The 18,263-nt window shown below is 42.4% G+C and overlaps 1 protein-coding gene across 2 annotated transcripts in view; it reads left to right on the forward strand.

Annotated features, from left to right (window-relative positions):
• Positions 1-18,263, forward strand: part of SPECC1 (sperm antigen with calponin homology and coiled-coil domains 1) — a 502,835-nt gene that overhangs the window by 18,400 nt on the left and 466,172 nt on the right. Inside the window, exon 2 of one of the 2 annotated variants that reach the window (XM_040338598.1) lies at positions 1,864-1,910. The exons of the other annotated variant lie outside the window; for it this stretch is intronic. The gene's annotated coding sequence lies outside the window, so the exon portion shown is untranslated. The remainder of the gene's footprint in view (positions 1-1,863; positions 1,911-18,263) is intronic. 2 annotated transcript variants of the gene reach the window in all.

Genomic DNA, 18,263 nt, shown 5'->3' on the forward strand with positions numbered 1-18,263 from the left:
CGATAAGCCCCCCACCCACAGACCCCCACACGAGAAACATGCGTTACTTTACAGGCATACTATAGACACCCCCAGGTATTTAAAGGAATATTTAACTTTTATTGTTTCACTTTAAGCATTATTAAAATCACTGCTCCCGAAAAAAAATGTAGTTTTTAAAACTTTTTTTTGCATTGATACATGTCCCCTGGGGCAGGACCTGGGTCCCCAAACACTTTTTATGGCAATAACTTGCATATTAACCTTTAAAATGAGCAATTTTAATTTCTCCCATAGACTTTTAAAGGGTGTTCCGCGGCTTTCGTATTTGCCGCGAACACCCCAAATTGTTTGCTATTCGTTGAAAGGGCAAACAACCAATATTCGAGTCAAACTCATGTTCGACCCGAACATAAAGCTCATCCCTAAAGATGACCACCACTGCCCAAAACTGTCAAGAGGTGAAACTTCAAATTCTTTACACCTTATTCATTTAGAGTTAACTGTAAATGGTGGCCCTAGAGTTATTCCTCTCACTCCAGCATGCAAGTGTGCAGCTTATGAGTGTGTTTGTTCATAGCTGAACACTTCCAGATTTATACTTCACAAGGGAGATCTGTGAACGGAAGTTCACTGATCTCCCTCCTTTCACCATCCTGATGAAGTTTTTAGATGAAATAAGTTGGGGCAGGGGGCTCCATACTTTCTATAGAAGTGATTGGACCAGAAACCTAGGAGAACACTGTGAGAATACAAACATATTCACTGTTGCTGTTGCTGCAGAATCGACAGCGTTGTCATCTGATAAAGGAAGTTGAAAACAAATGGGCCTATTGGCAGGAACAACAGGTATTAAAACCACATAACAGGGAGCGGTCTACAAAACAAAAATGACATTGTTAATGCAAGTGACAGACTACATCACATAAGTTATTTTTGATTTTGCTCATAGTTCCAGTTTAATAATTACAGTTAATGTTAAATAATGGAGTTTGAAGATAACTTATGTGGCTGATTTCTGAAAAATGGTACAAAATTAACCATAGGTGTTTCCTGCAGTAGGCAGATCTCATGTTTGATTTGCCCTGTAAAAGTTTGATTTATTGTAGGAGTTATTGATTGCTATTGTGGTGATGTCAGACTTCTCAGTTCCATTAGATTGCAAGGCATTAACGGAAACCTGTCTTGTAAGAAATATGGAGGCTGCCATTGCTGAGAAGGGCAATGACTTTTAATCTTTCTGAGTTACTGACCTGGAACACATATAGGTATAAGTAATCTGACTTTTTTTGCGCATGCTTGCTTTATGTTTGTGACTCAGCAGCGTCAAAGCCAGACACAGCTAGGGGACCAGCCATTTCCGAAGTGGTCCAGAAATGGTAGACTCCATATTTTTCTTTGGACAGTATACTGACCAAAGCGTATGTGTCCTTGATGGCAGGTATGGATTTCCTTTCCTTGTGCAGAAGGTGATGGTCTCTTTTGGGAAAAACACATCACTAACCCTGGGGTCAGCCTAATGGAATCCTGAGAAGAGTCAGCCTTTGGGGTGTAGGGGGCAATCTCGATCCTCTGCACCCAACAAAGGAGGCACCAATCAATGCTGAAGATGTCATAGTTGAGAGCATACTAGGGCACAATAACTGTATAAAGTGATGCAATGTGGTGTTCCCCACAGGCTTTCTTTCTTTGCCCAAGCAGTCTGTACTGTACACCCCATTTTGGGTGGTGGACCTTTGAATGCACTATGGTAGGGTTGAAACAACTAATCAACATAATCGATTATGAAAATAGTTGTCAACTATTTTCATAATCGATTAGTTGGTAATCCGATTAGTGGTCCTGCATACAGAACATTTTATGAATTGTTTTTTGTTTTGACAGGGTTGCATTCAAACACTGAAGACGCAACATATGCATGCAAAGTTACAGTAAGTAGAACACTCAACTTTTTCAGGTGTTAAGGTTGGATAGTTGCTGTCTAATAATCAGTTTACAATTTGGACAGGCATTATTATAATAGAATGTAAAACATAAAGGTTATCTGATTTATTTTACACATACAGTATAAGGCCTCTTCTAACAGCCGCCTGAGCTATACTCTCATTTGCATGAGCATAGACGTCTACCCCAGAACAACTGCACAGTCATTCATGTCTATGTTCTGTACACAGCACCTGGGCATTCTGGGCAGGGAAATGCAGTGTACAGGTGTCCATGTGCAGGAGGCCTATAGCTATAATCAGTGTTGTAAGTAACAGCGTTTAAATAAACGCCGTTACCTAACGCAGCCCCTTAATCTACCAGATTACTCTTCCCCTCAAGGCAACACCGTTCCCATTACTTGGGCGGCGTTACCGTAATTACACCTACCTGTCACTCAGCCGCCCGTCGGCCATCCATTATTAAAAAAGCGCGCCTCCCCCTCTGACTGTTCCATCCGTGATAGGCGGAACACTAATTTTCCCAGCAGAGCCTCTGTTTAATGTTCAGCCTATCACGGTTGCCTTCTCATCCTCAGCCTCGGCCTCGGACGAGAGGACATCTGTGATAGGCTGAACACTAAACAGAGGCTCTGCTGGGAAAATGACTGTTCAGCCTATCACGGAAGAGCCTGAGAAGGATGCGCGGCTTTTGAATAATGGATTGCCGCTGGCTCCATCTCCCCTCCTCCTCCCTCCCTCACAGTCCTGAGCCGCCAGGAGGAGGCCGCCCGCCCGCCGACTCAGAGTCACCGACAGGCCAGCACAGCAGACTAGTAGTTACACCGACTACCGTGGGGAGGAGGCGAATTGGGCCACAGCACGAGGGGAACCGGACGAGGGAATCGGGAGGAGCAGAACGGCGAGTCCGACTGGAGGGGCGAGCAACGGCCGCGACATGCCGAGCGGCAGCCTCCCGCCCAAGGAGAAGGCGCTCTTCAAACGGATCCTGGTGAGCGGCGGAGGGAAGCATCAGGGTTTTCTAATAATACTGTATGGAGGGGGGCCTTGTCTGCTGTTCTTTCCAGAAGTATGGTGCCGTTTGTGTTCAGGCATTATCTAGTGTCTACAATCACTTCTTGGGCTGAATTAATGGTTCAGAGATGACACCAGCACGTAAATTCTAGTTCCTGCCTATTTTATTACCATTGTGTCTTCTTATAGGGAATATGTCTGCTCACTACTTTCAATGTGAGACTAGAAGAGAAGCGCTCTTGTGCAAAAAGTTCATTTATACTTCTATATCAACAAAAGTCCATATTTCAGTGTGGATAGCAAAATCTTCACGCCCAATAGTGCACACCTATCTCTCAAGCCACTTACCAGCTAGCTATTCTGACCCCAAGATGGGCATCTGGCTGCATTTTATCCCAATATCCCCATGGGATGAATGTATATCAAGAGCCAAGATTCCAGAATGGGTTACCATACAACCAAAATGTTCAACAGCGGGCTCAGCTACTCTGGCTCCAAGATGGGGGTCTGGCTGTACCTTATCCCAGTATCCTCATGGGATAGATAGATATCTTGAGCCAAGATTCCAGAATGAGTAACCAAATGACCAGGATGTTGAACAGTGGGTTTAGAAAAGGGGAGAGACAGAGGAGGAACTCACATTGTAGTAACTAAAAATTAATGAAGGTTAAAACTACTTACAAGAAGGCAGGAGTAAAATCGCATATAAAATAATCATTCACATGCAGACACCCTAGCGGGTGTGATAAAGTCACCGCTGTAGCTCCTCCTGACTAGTTTTGTTCAAAAGAACATTATCAAGGGATAAAGAAGTGAATGTTCTGTATACAACACCTGGGCATTCTGGGCGGGGAAAATACAAAGGAATTTATAGTGTACAGGCTCAGGTGTCCATGTGCAAGAGGCCTAATAGCTATAATGATATTTGCCAAAGAGATTGTTACAAAAGATATACAATATAAAACAAGAACAGGAATTGTCTACTTGCTGTGCTTCCAACACACCTCAATGGAACTACATAAGACATTGGTATATTTTTAGAAGAATTACTTCAACAAATATATAATATGAGCAATATACAGTATATACTAATGTAGCAAGAACAATATCATTGTGGTACATGGTTATCAAATTGTTCTGTTTTATAGAAATCAAAGAAAAATTCCAGTTATAGGATTTTTACATAGTGACATTGATCTTGGACCAAAGTGACTATGCATTTCCATACCTGTGGGATTCCTCTAGAAGCTGGAAATGACTGTGGTAGGAACCATTACTACAGTGATCTCCACTTGCTTCTGGGTGCCATGCCGCACAGCTGCCTTGCTGCATTGGGAACACAAGAGGTTAGCTGCGTGGCACAGGCGCCATTCAGAGATTGTTATGCATTTTCTCAATGCATGCAAAATGCTCTGATTGAACGAGGTGGAGAGTGTTGAGGTGAAGTCATACTCACCACCCCATCCAATCAGGGAATGCTTTGCATTCATTGTGAAGATGCAAACATTCTCTGAATGTGTCGCCCATGCCCAGCAGCTAACGTCCTGTATTCACAATGGAGCAGGGCTTTCATTTGTCACAGGACTAGTGGAGGTCATTGGAGTAGCAGTGTCTGCTACTGTGATTTCCAGTTTCTATAGGGATCCCAAGGGTATGGTATATGCATAGTTTTATTGGTACAGCTGGATGCCATACCTGGATTATGTTTTAAATAAAAACACAAAAAGATAAAAAAAAAGATAAGTGTGTCTTTCTGCTATGGCACTCCAGCCCAAAGATTAGGAAATTGTTTTGTAAGGACTTGTACTGCAAGTGAGCTACAAATGTTCAATCTTTCTTTATGTTACACAATCATTATTTTATACCTGTTAGAGGCATTCTGTCAGGCAAAACCCTGCAAGTCGTTCCTAGAAAACAAATCTGGCCCATTGGAAGAAGGTAGTAGGCATGTGCAAAGTTTGTATGGCTGCCAGGGGACCTAGCCATTGCCTTGCTGTGCAATAGTGAGACCCATTGGCCTTAAAGGAGTTGTAAAGAAAACATTTTTTTCACCTTAATGCAATCTATGCATTAAGGTTAAAAAACATTGGATGTTACCGTTATACTTACCTGACCCTTCGAAAGTCCCGCGCAGTCCCGAGATCCTCTTCGCCGCTCAGCCTGGCCACTGATTGGCTAGAGCGGATGGAAAGAGAGCAGCGCAGCCATTGGCTGGCCCTGTTGTCAATCACATCCAGTGACGCGGCGCACCGAGGGGCGGGGCAGAGTGATACAGTGAGCGCCTATGGCCACTCTGGATCGGGGCCACTCTGTGCAAAACGAACTGCACAGTGGAGGTATGTATAACATGTTTGTTATTTTAAAGCAAAAAAAAATAATTCCTTTACTAACCCTTTAATGCTGCAGCTAATTGCTAATGTCACTTAGTGAATTAAGGTGCTCATAGTTGGCATATTCATAAATGTAGTTTAGAACTCGGTAATCACTCAGATAGTCATTACTGAATCTCCATTCTCTTAAACCTATGTTTTCCAATTCAGGTGTGCAAGATGTTACTGAATTCTCAAGTATTTCCTTTTTTATTATGAATTAGATTGAAGGTGTCCTATGTGTGTTTCAAGTCTAACTAACATCTTTGCAGATGCAATCGCCACTCTTTCTTTCTGTGTGCTAGATATTGACCATATACCTGCCTCCCAGACTCCAGCTATTATGATACATAAAGTGCATCATGATCGTAAAGACGTACCCTGGCATTGGTTGGGATTTTTTTCAAGCTAAACTATGTAATTGTCTTGTATAAAATACAAAAAGTTGAATATTTCATCAAATCGGGAAGGAGACGTGAAAGTTTGCACCAAAGGATGTGTCCATTTGTCTTTAAAATCATTGTGAATCTGTAATTTTCCAGGCTACATAAGGTGAAGAGACGTATTGATATTTAGCTAATCTTTTCCCACAGACTTCATCTATTTGTCTTGAGCAGGATTTACAAGCACTGCAGTGCAACTAGATGAATCCTATAAGAATGATGCAGTGGAGTTTGTTCCCATGTCACCACCGTATATCATATTTAAAGGACTGGGACAATTATAATTACCACGTATTTGTCTTCATACAGATAATGCTGGTAATTGTAAGTAATAATATAGGGTATTGTTAACAGTATTGTTAATAATTTGAATATGTCATGTACTAGCATTATCATGATCACTGTTCTCCCAAGAAGGTTTACTTCTAACTAGGGTTGTCCCGATACCGATACCAGTATCGGTATCGGGACCGATACCGAGAATTTGCGGGAGTACTCGTACTCCCGCAAATACCCCCGATACTAGAATAGAATACTTGTTTCCCCCCCCCGCCGCCGCCGCCAACGCAGCCGCAGACCATTCACTGCAAAGCCGCCGCCGCCGTTAATCAGCATGCGAGGAACAGCTTTCGTTTGAATAGCTGTATCCCCGCCGCGTATAGACACTCCCCCTTTGCGCGGGATTGGACGGATGATCTGTCCAATCCCGCGCAAGGGGGAGTGTCTATACGCGGCGGGGATGCAGCTATTCAAACGAAAGCTGTTCCCCGCACGCTGATTAACGGCGGCATCAAGGTATGGGGGACAACATGGCTGGAATGTGGGGGACAACGTGGCTGGAATGTGGGGGACAACGTGGCTGGAATGTGGGGGAATACGTGGCTGGAATGTGGGGGACAACATGGCTGGAATGTGGGGGACAACATGGCTGGAATGTGGGGGACATGGCTGGAATGTGGGGGACATGGCTGGAATGTGGGGGACATGGCTGGAATGTGGAGGACATGGCTGGAATGTGGGGGACATGGCTGGAATGTGGGGGACATGGCTGGAATGTGGAGGCCATGGCTGGAATGTGGAGGACATGGCTGGAATGTGGGGGACATGGCTGGAATGTGGGGGACATGGCTGGAATGTGGGGGACATGGCTGCATTATGTGGGGGACATGGCTGGAATGTGGAGGACATGGCTGGAATGTGGGGGACATGGCTGGAATGTGGGGGACATGGCTGGAATGTGGGGGACATGGCTGGAATGTGGCGGACATGGCTGGAATGTGGAGGGCATGGCTGCATTATGTGGGGAACATGGCTGGAATGTGGAGGGCATGGCTGCATTATGTGGGGGACATGGCTGCATTATGTGGAGGACATGGCTGCATTATGTGGGGGACATGGCTGCATTATGTGGGGGACATGGCTGCAATATGTGGGGGACATGGCTGCAATATGTGGGGGACATGGCTGCAATATGTGGGGGACATGGCTGCATTTGGGGACACATTTAAAAAAAGTATCGGTATTCGGTATCGACGAGTACATAAAAAAAAGTATCGGTACTTGTACTCAGTCCTAAAAAAGTGGTATCGGGACAACCCTACTTCTAACCATTTTTGCAGCACTTTTCATCTAAAGGTCGTTATAATGCATTAGTGCAGAGGTCTTTAAAATGTGACCCGCAGGCCAGATGCGGCCCTTTGCTTACCTTTTTTTGGCCCTTCAGCACTGTTCCTCCCACTGATACAAGGCGCTATTTTTTCCACTAACACCAACAATGTGGCACCATTCCTTCCACTGACACCAATAGTGGGGTGTAACACCTCCAACTGACAACAGCGATGGGACAATATTCCTCCCACTGACACCAACGATTGAGTATTATTTCTTCCACTGACACCAACAATGGGGTACTAGACCTCCCACTGACACCAATAATTGGGCCCTATTCCTCCTCCTACTAATCAGAGCTACTATGTATTTGTTTTTACTCTCACTATCACTGAAGAAAAGTAAACTGGCCCTTTGTTTAGAAGGTTTGGAGACCCCTGCATTAGTGTATTTACCATCTGCTTTATTTTTAATGTAAAAAAGGCATGGTTTCTAGTGTTGTGGGTGTAAATGAAGATTCTCTTCCAAGTTCTTGTGCTTACTGTTGGTGTCGGGGTTGCATGTTCAGCAGTTATAGCGGTGGTGTTCCTTCAGGTCCAAATGAGATATTACGGTATTTGTTCAAGGTGCTTTTTTATGGGTGTTCACATATGGCGTGGGAACACTGCTGCAATCGCCACCACCACCTCACTAAAATGACACGGTCAAGCCATAGTCAAGTTCCTTCCCACTCAATACTTGCTAGATGCATGCTTTAACATTCGCATTGTTGACACATTCGGTGCAATTATTAAAGTGGGGTTAAACCCAAAAAATGTAATATATCACAGCTTACCAATCCTTAAATGTTCAGTAAGAAATACACTAAAGTGACTTTTTGGGGCACAGAAATGAAATATATTACACAATTTTTGTTAAAATATAAGGGATGAGGTTGCACGGAGCAAATATATACCCAACATGTTAAGCTGTAAAACATGTAAAACTGATGCATGTGTTTACATTTGTATGTGCGTATACATGGGGGTGTGCGCTTTGTTTTTTAACTAAAATTTTTATGCTTACCTTGAAATACGATAAACTTTTTATTTTTTTTATTTAAATGTGTTGTAAAGGTTCATTTTTTATTTTCTAAATAGGTTCCTTTAAGCTAGTGCCTCATTGGTTCACTTACCTTTTCCTTCGATTTCCCTTATAAATGTATTTTTTCTTTGTTTTCTTTGTCTGAATTTCCTCCTTAGTAAGCTGTTCTGGCTGACTAACCCCCATGGATGATGGGGGCAAGCTTACTGAGGAGAAACGGGAAGTGAGAAATTCAGACAAAGAAAAAAACATTCAGAAGGGAAATCGAAGGAAAAGGTAAGTGAACCAACAATGCGCTAGCTTAAAGGAACCTATTTAGAAAATAAAAAACAAACCTTTACAACCCCTTTTAAAGCAACATGATTTACAAAGATTACATATAACTGCAATCCAAGGTCCAGGGTCAGTGGTGAGAACACAATACAGAGAGTTGTAGCATAGTAGATGGCATCCTTAAAGAGGTCTGAGGCATCGGCACATAATCTGGGACATTTGATCAGACTGAAACCATGAACATCAAAGTTGCCGGAGGAGTAGGGGGAGATATGTGCGGCATTAATGAATTTAAGTTGTTGGTGGGGAAGGGGGAAAGGTAAGTAAAGGAGTGAGGAGAGAGGGGGAGGAAGAGAGAGGTGGTAAAAAGAATAGAAAACAAGAAAAAAGCTCCTGGTATTTTGTAGAAAATGTGAAATGGGTCCAGTAAAACCATGTTTTGCGATTACAGACTTCCTGCTTGTTTAGGGAGGCCATGATTTCCTCCAATTGCATGATATCAGCTCTGATCCATTGGTGCATCGTAGGGGTAGGAGGATTTCCAATGTTGTGGAATATTAACTACATTGCGGAGATGTCTCACTAGCCCGCAACTACGCCCGCGTGAGCTTCCGTACAGGTACGGCGATTCACGCAGCGCTGCCAACCTGTCGCAGTATATGTGTGTGAGCTGGTCGGCAAGTGGTTAATTCGTTTCTGAGGAAGAAATATGGTTGCTATGATAATTGAACAAGGTCCTAGGATACAAACTTTTTTATATGTCTGTTATAGTTTTTCTATTGTGTCGTGTTTTTTTTTTCTTATGTTTTTCTTTCTTAATTGTATTTTTGTTATGTTTGTAAAGTATTTAAAATTAATCAAAAGAATTTCAAAGAAATAAAGGCAGAAGATTCTGCAGTCATATTTATTGGGTGGAGCCCCAAGTCTGTATATCCTGTTTTACAGTGAGGAAAATAAGTATTTGAACACCCTGCTATTTTGCAAGTTCTCCCACTTGGAAATCATGGAGGGGTCTGAAATTGTCATCGTAGGTGCATGTCCACTGTGAGAGACATAATCAAAAAAAAATTCCAGAAATCACAATTTATGATTTTTTAACTATTTATTTGTATGATACAGCTGCAAATAAGTATTTGAACACCTGTCTATCAGCTAGAATTCTGACCCTCAAAGACCTGTTAGTCTGCCTTTAAAATATCCACCTCCACTCCATGTATTATCCTAAATTAGATGCACCTGTTTGAGGTCATTAGCTGCATAAAGACACCTGTCCACCCCATACAATCAGTAAGAATCCAACTACTAACATGGCCAAGACCAAAGAGCTGTCCAAAGACACTAGAGACAAAATTGTACACCTCCACAAGGCTGGAAAGGGCTACGGGGAAATTGCCAAGAAGCTTGGTGAAAAAAGGTCCACTGTTGGAGCAATCATTAGAAAATGGAAGAAGCTAAACATGACATGTCAATCTCCCTCGGACTGGGGCTCCATGCAAAATCTCACCTCGTGGGGTCTCAATGATCCTAAGAAAGGTGAGAAATCAGCCCAGGACTACACGGGAGGAGCTGGTCAGACTACACGGGAGGAGCTGGTCAATGACCTGAAAAGAGCTGGGACCACCGTTTCCAAGGTTACTGTTGGTAATACACTAAGACGTCATGGTTTGAAATCATGCATGGCACGGAAGGTTCCCCTGCTTAAACCAGCACATGTCAAGGCCCGTCTTAAGTTTGCCAATGACCATTTGGATGATCCAGAGGAGTCATGGGAGAAAGTCATGTGGTCAGATGAGACCAAAATAGAACTTTTTGGTCATAATTCCACTAACCGTGTTTGGAGGAAGAAGAATGATGAGTACCATCCCAAGAACACCATCCCTACTGTGAAGCATGGGGGTGGTAGCATCATGCTTTGGGGGTGTTTTTCTGCACATGGGACAGGGCGACTGCACTGTATTAAGGAGAGGATGACCGGGGCCATGTATTGCGAGATTTTGGGCAACAACCTCCTTCCCTCAGTTAGAGCTTTGAAGATGGGTCGAGGCTGGGTCTTCCAACATGACAATGACCCGAAGCACACAGCCAGGATAACCAAGGAGTGGCTCTGTAAGAAGCATATCAAGGTTCTGGCGTGGCCTAGCCAGTCTCCAGACCTAAACCCAATAGAGAATCTTTGGAGGGAGCTCAAACTCCGTGTTTCTCAGCGACAGCCCAGAAACCTGACTGATCTAGAGAACATCTGTGTGGAGGAGTGGGCCAAAATCCCTCCTCCAGTGTGTGCAAACCTGGTGAAAAACTACAAGAAACGTTTGACCTCTGTAATTGCAAACAAAGGCTACTGTACCAAATATTAACATTGATTTTCTCAGGTGTTCAAATACTTATTTGCAGCTGTATCATACAAATAAATAGTTAAAAAAATCATACATTGTGATTTCTGGATTTTTTTTTTTTGATTATGTCTCTCACAGTGGACATGCACCTACGATAACAATTTCAGACCCCTCCATGATTTCCAAGTGGGAGAACTTGCAAAATAGCAGGGTGTTCAAATACTTATTTTCATCACTGTATATGCATAAAGAAATTTCTGGAGGTATCCTCTGCGCAATCCTCTGAGTATGTGAATAAAAAAAATGGTTGCTGCTTACAATGTAATGTGTATTTCCACACCCTCTGTGATAATATAAAATTAAAAAGTGTAGCACAACACAATAGTTAATATACACGCCTGAAATAAAGCATGTAAAAAAAAATAAGGTGGCCCTTGACCTGCCAGCCTACCAACATGCAGGAAGAATGTAAGCTAGATGACCCTTTTGAAGATCTGCATTACAAGCATTTGTTTAAAAAAATGTTTTGTAATGATCATGTCATATTTCAGCTCAGTTCTCACCCTCAACCCTGAACTTTTGGTGAATTGGATGAGATTTTCACTGTGGCTTTCATAAAAAATCTAGGTTGTAACCTTCAGGAAGCTTATACTCACAATCTGATCCAGATTTTTCTGGAGACTTGGCCTTAGAGGACCTCCGATTCACAGCTTATAAGATCACAGTTTCAGGAAGTTGCCGGCTCCTGCTGTGTGTAATGCGGAGTCTTGCCATCCTGCCTCTCAGTTTTAAAGCTTCTGTCGTCATAGGATTTTAAGAGCTCTGCCCATCAACCAGCATAGAAATTTACTTATTTTGCTGAATCGTTATTTTGTAATTTTGAATGCTGTTTTGATGCAATATTTAATGGAGCTGGCACCCTGGCTTGGTTTTTGTGATCAACTGTAAGAACACTGTAGCACTGATATTCCTTTGGGCAGGTAGAAAGTGTCAGTGTCATGAGCTGAACACCCCCCCCCCCCGATTCGGTTCACACCAGAACATGTCACCAGACAAAAGTAATGTGCAAACATGGGACACGAACGTAAAAAATCAAAAGTGTTCATTTTAAAGGTTTATATGCAAGTTATTACCATAAAAAGTGTTTGGGGACCCGGGTACTGCCCAGGGAACATGTATGTACTTTTCATTGGGGTGCAACATATATAATAAAGACGGTTTGCACTTCAATGAAGTTGGAAGCTCTGGTGCATGAGGAGAGCTATGATGTAATCGGTATTGCTGAAACTTGGCTTTAATCCTCACATGACTGGGCTATTAATATTCCTGGCTATGCTCTCTTTCGGAAAGACAGGGTAAAAAGGAAAGGTGGTGGGGTCTGTCTCTATGTGAGAAGTGACCTCAAAGCAAGCGTGAAAGAGGACCTGGTTGATGGAGAGTGTGATGAGGCTGAAGCATTATGGGTGGTACTGCATACAGATGTGCGTAGTTCAAAGTTAATCATTGGAGTTTGTTATAGACCACCCAATGTTAATGAGGAGGTGGAGATTCAGCTCCTTGAAAGGGCTGCGACGGTGATAATAATGGGGGATTTTAACTACCCAGAAATTGACTGGATTAATGGCACTGCTGGGACAGTTAAAGGGCAAAAATGTAAAAACCTATTGCAGGACAATTTTATGGTCCAGTTTATTGAGGCCCCAACTAGGAATGATGCTCTGTTGGACCTGGTAATCTCAAACCATGCAGAGCTTATTACTAATGTTCAGATAAAGGAACACCTGGGTAGCAGCGACCATAACATGATTTCATTTGATGTTAGCTATAAGCAAGAAATACATACAGGAAAGATAAAATCACTTAATTTCAAGAGAGCAAATTTTCCAAGGATGAGGGCTGCTCTCCAGGACTTAGACTGGGAGGGAATATTGGCATCAATAAACACAGAACAGAAACGGGAATTCTTCAAAAAGACTGTTTGGGACATCACTGCAAAGTATATTCCCATGGGCAATAAGTTTAAAAGGCTAAAAATAAAACCCATGTGGCTCACGGTCAAAGTTAAAAAAGCTATAAACAATAAGAAAAGGGCTTTTAATAAATATAAAAATGAAGGAACACTAGTGTTGTTTAAATGTTACAAAGAATATAACAGGATATGTAAAAAGGAAATCAAGGATGCAAAAATTCAAAACGAGCAACAGATTGCAAATTATAGTAGGACAAACCCCCAAAAATTCTTCAAATATATTAATAGTAAAAAGGACAAAATAATCTAGAGTGGGTGACTGGGGACAAAGAGAAGGCTAATTTATTAAATACATTCTTTAGCTCTGTATATACAATGGAGTATGGGGGAGCTCATGTCCATTATGGGGGTTGTAGTGATACAGCCCCAAATCCACAATGGCTCAAAAGTGATATGGTCCAGAAATATTGAGAAAGAATAAAGGTGGATAAAGCACCTGGACCAGATGACATACACCCACAGATCCTAAAAGAATTGAGCTCTGTAATTTCAAAGCCATTGTATCAAATTTTTAGGCACTCATAAGATATGCCGTTTACGTAAGACATACGCCGGCGTAAAGATAAACCACCAAAAAGATGGCGCAGCCCATGCAAGGTATGGACGACGGAACAGCCGTCGTATTTTACGTCGTTTGCGTAAGCGTACGTGAATGGGGCTGGGCGTAGGTGATGTTCACTTCGAAAGCAATGAGTATTTGCGACGTGATTCTGAGCATGCGCGCATGCGCCGTACCAACGGCCCTCATTTACATGGGGTCACAGGTACCTTACATGGAGCACGCCCACTACCTGCCTAATTTTAATTAGGCGTGGGTTACCCTGGGCCATTTGCGCTACGCCAACGTAACTTAGGGAGCAAGTGCTTTGTGAATACAGTACTTGCCTCACTATGTTACGTCGGCGTAGTGCAAATGGGATGCGCTACGCCGGCATAAACATACGCCGCGATACGTGAATCTGGCTAAAAGTCTTTACCAAGTAACTATAGACCTGTTAGTTTGACTTCTATAGTTGGAAAGATACTGAAGCGTTTAATAAAAGACCACATAGAGGAGTTCTTGTCGGAAAAAAAATATTTAAGCAACAGACAGCATGGATTAATGAAAGACAGAAGTTGTCAGACAAACCTGATTTCTTTTCATGAAGAGGTAAGTAAAACCTTGGACAGAGGTGTGGCAGTGGACGTGGTATACTTGGATTTTGTAAAAGCGTTCGATACAGTTCCGCACACACGGCTCATGTGTAAGGTAAAGTCTACAGGATTGGAAATATTAGTTTGTAAATGGATAGCAAACTGGCTAAAAGACAGAATTCAGAGAGTCGTGGTTGATGATTCTTACTCTGAATGGTCAAAGGTTATCAGTGGTGTACCCCAAGGTTCAGTGTTGGGACCCTTATTTTTTAATATCTTTATAAATGATATTGGGTCTGAGATCAAAGGTAACATTTCTGTCTTTGCAGATGACACCAAGCTATGCAGTGGAATAACGTCCTTGCAGGATGTCTCCAATTTACAAGCCGACCTTAATGCTCTGTCTAATTTGGCAACTATGTGGCAAATGAGGTTTAATGTTGATAAATGTAAAGTTATGCACTTGGGGGCTAAGAATATGCATGCATCATGCATACTAGGAGGAGTACAACTGGGGGGATCCGTAGTGGAGAAGGATCTGGGGGTTTTGGTAGATCATAAGCTCAATAATGGCATGCAATGCCAAGCTGCGGTTTCCAAAGCGAGCAAAGTCCTTTCTTGTATTAAGAGATGTATGGACTCCAGAGAGAGTATAAATCATTAGTAAGACCTCATCTGAAATATGCAGTTCAGTTTTGGGCACCAGTTCTCAAAAAGGATATTGGGGAACTGGAGAAAGTGCAGAGAAGGGCAACCAAACTGATAAGAGGCATGGAAGAGCTCAGCTATGAGGAAAGATTAGAAGAACTGAATTTATTCACTCTTGAGAAGAGGAGAATAAGGGGGGATATGATCCACATGTACAAATATATAATGGGTCCATATAGTGAACTTGGTGTTGAGTTATTCACTTTACGGTCAACACTGAGGACAAGGGGGCACTCTTTACGTCTAGAGGAAAATAGATTTCATCTCCAAATACGGAAAGGTTTCTTCACAGTAAGAGCTGTGAAACTGTGGAATAGACTCCCTCCAGAGGTGGTTCTGGCCAGCTCAGTAAATTCCTGGATACTTTCCTAAATGTACATAATATAACTGGGTACTAAGATTTGTAGGTAAAGTTGATCCAGGGGGTAAATCCGATTGCCTCTCGGGGGATCAGGAAGGAATTTTTTCCCCTGCTGTAGCAAATTAGATTATGCTCTGCTGGGGTTTTTTGCCTTCCTCTGGATCAACTGTGGGTATGGAGTTGAGTGTATGGGATTGTACTATGTTTTTTATTTTGTTTGTTTATTTTTTTGTGGTTGAACTGGATGGACTTGTGTCTTTTTTCAACCTAACTAACTAGGTAACTATGTATCAATGCAAACAAACGTTTTTAAAACTGCATTTTTTTCAGGAGCAGTGATTTTAAATAATGCTTAAAGTGAAACAATAAAAATGAAATATTCCTTTAAATATCGTCCCTTAGTCTGCCTGAAAAGTAGCGCCTCTTTCCCGTGTTTATAACAGTACCGCATTAAAATGAAATTTCTAAAGGAAAAATGTAATTTAAAATGTAAAAAATCATTTAAAAAACAGCGTGGGTTCCCCCCCAGTCCATACCAGCACAAGTCTAGCACACAGACCAGGAGAGTAACCTTCAGTTCTTCTAGGCATATCGCTGCCTTAAATCCATAATATATATACTTTATAATATTTGTAATATGGCACAGATTACCACCTGGGATTTTTTTTATTTCCTTCCTCCTAATACCATTGTAGCAACTTAGCAACTCCACAACCAGTAGTATGTGGATTCTGATTAGTCAGGACAAAAGGAGACACCGGAACTGTAGAAGCAGATTTCTCTTGCTGAAGCTTCCAAAGAGATAAAACTGCATGCAATATAAGAATAACTCCATCGGGCTCCAGCAGCAACAGGAGTGTAGACAATGTTTTAGATCAGGGGTCTCCAAACTTTCTAAGCAAAAGGCCAGTTTACTATCCTTCAGACATTAGGAAGGCCAGAATGTGGCCAGTGGGAGTTGAAAATGCCTCAGACTTGGTGATCAGTGGGGGTAAAATAATTACATAACGCCTGTGGGCAATAGAAGGTATTGATATTAGTGGGAAGAATAATCTCCATGGTTGGTGTCAGTAGGAGGAATGGTGCCCCATCATTGGGATCAGTGGGAGAAATAGTACCCAATCATTGGTATTAGTTAGTGGGAGGAATATTCCCCATCATTGGTGTCAGTGGAAGGCATAGCGCCCCATCTATAGTGTAAGTGCAAGGAATAGTGCCCCATTGTTGGTGTAAGTGGGAGGAATAGCACCCTAAGGGCCAGATAAAGACCACATCGGGCCTGTGTTTTAAACCAGATAACCCAATGGGACCTCAACCGCTGCTTAGTATAGGCTTGTGATGATTTTTCTGCCTGACTGTACAATGTAGTTTGTCTATGATACATGCACATATTATTACATTTTGACTGCTGGCTATTGTAAATTTTGTTTAGTGCTATTTTCTCTTTCATTCTGTATTATATTACAATATTTAAATTACTGTTGAACAGAACTTTAATGCTGCCAGGTATTATAAAGAACAAAATATCTTTAGGGAAGGTTGGAGATGCTGTCTTCTCCTTGTGTCACATAGTAGCTATATGCTTTATTCGTTGAATGATAGCTGGTTTGCTGTCCTGTCGTTTTCTAATTGGCTGTTCAAGGTGCCATTGTCACTGTGTCCTTACAATATAGCTGTGAGCGGAGCCGAATTTACAGAGCATTCCTGAAAAGGCCACATCTGAAAACAATTTCCTGTTCTCTCACAAGTTAATGTCAGCACTGTTTTGTCTGGCATCAGCCATTTTCTGCAAGGTATACTATTAAATGATAAAGGATACCCCACCCAAAATGTAAAAAAAAAAAAAGAAAGCATGTCTTGGATGGCATACATAAAAAAAAAAATAGTAATTTACTTGTTGCTTTTCCTTAACCTGGACTTGAACTAAAAAAGTAAAGGAACGTTGTGGGGAACATCTAGTTTTGTGATGGCTGCTCTGGCTATGGTATACTTGCAAAAGGGGCCAGCCTGAAGTGATCTAGCAGGACTTAATTTTCTGATTAAAGTTCTACTTGAACATTTCTAGAAATGTTCAAGTAGAACTTTAATCAGAAAATTAAGTCCTGCTAGATCACTTCAGGCTGGCCCCTTTTGCAAGTATACCATAGCCAGAGCAGCCATCACAAAATTTCGGGGGCCCATTACACAGCTTTAGGCCTGGTCCCCCCTGGGCCTGACCATTAACATTCACCAGGGCCCAGACACTGGCTGTCCCACCAAATCTACCCACCAGCCATCCCACGAGTGCTTTCAAACTGGGGCGGTGTACTTGCCAGACATTCGAAAAAGTCCTGCAAGCAGCATCTTTGGGGCTGTTTTTCCCTTGCCTAATGCAGTGAATGGACAGCACTACTGAAGTGCATGAAAAAGCGATTTTGAAGCGCCACAACACAGGCGTTTTTAACCCCTTCTTCGGCCTCTAGCGGGGGTTAAAAGTGCTCCACTAGTGGCCGAAAAGAGTGTATTCCAAATCATCAGTTTTTTCAAGGCCCTTTTCACAATGACGGACCCATTGGGGCCGCCAGTCCGTTTTTCAGGCAGGCCCGATTAAACGCCTCGTTGCTCTCTATGGAGCATTGGATGTCAATGGACATGTGTCCGTTGACACCCACCGGCATCCAATCTGCTAAAAACAGACAGATAGGGATACATTCAAACAATCAGTTTGTTTTCATCTGACTGCCCAATGCTCAGTTGCTCTCCATTTTTTACCACTGCTGAGTTTTTAGAGTCCGATCTGCTGACAGCCTTAAAGCGGAATTAAACCCTCCTATCCTTTAAGCCAAGGAAGCTTCTTCTGTTTGATCTGCAACTGCCATGACGCTGCACATGTTATCAGTTTCCTAACTGTGTCTGTCTGTAACCCTTGCATTAGTGTGGCAGGCGCAACACTATAAAGTGCCTCATGCGCTGTGGCATTATAAGAATTGTGATATCTCTGACTTTT

The sequence above is a fragment of the Rana temporaria genome, chromosome 2 (assembly GCF_905171775.1).
Source record: "Rana temporaria chromosome 2, aRanTem1.1, whole genome shotgun sequence".
NCBI lineage: Eukaryota > Metazoa > Chordata > Amphibia > Anura > Ranidae > Rana > Rana temporaria.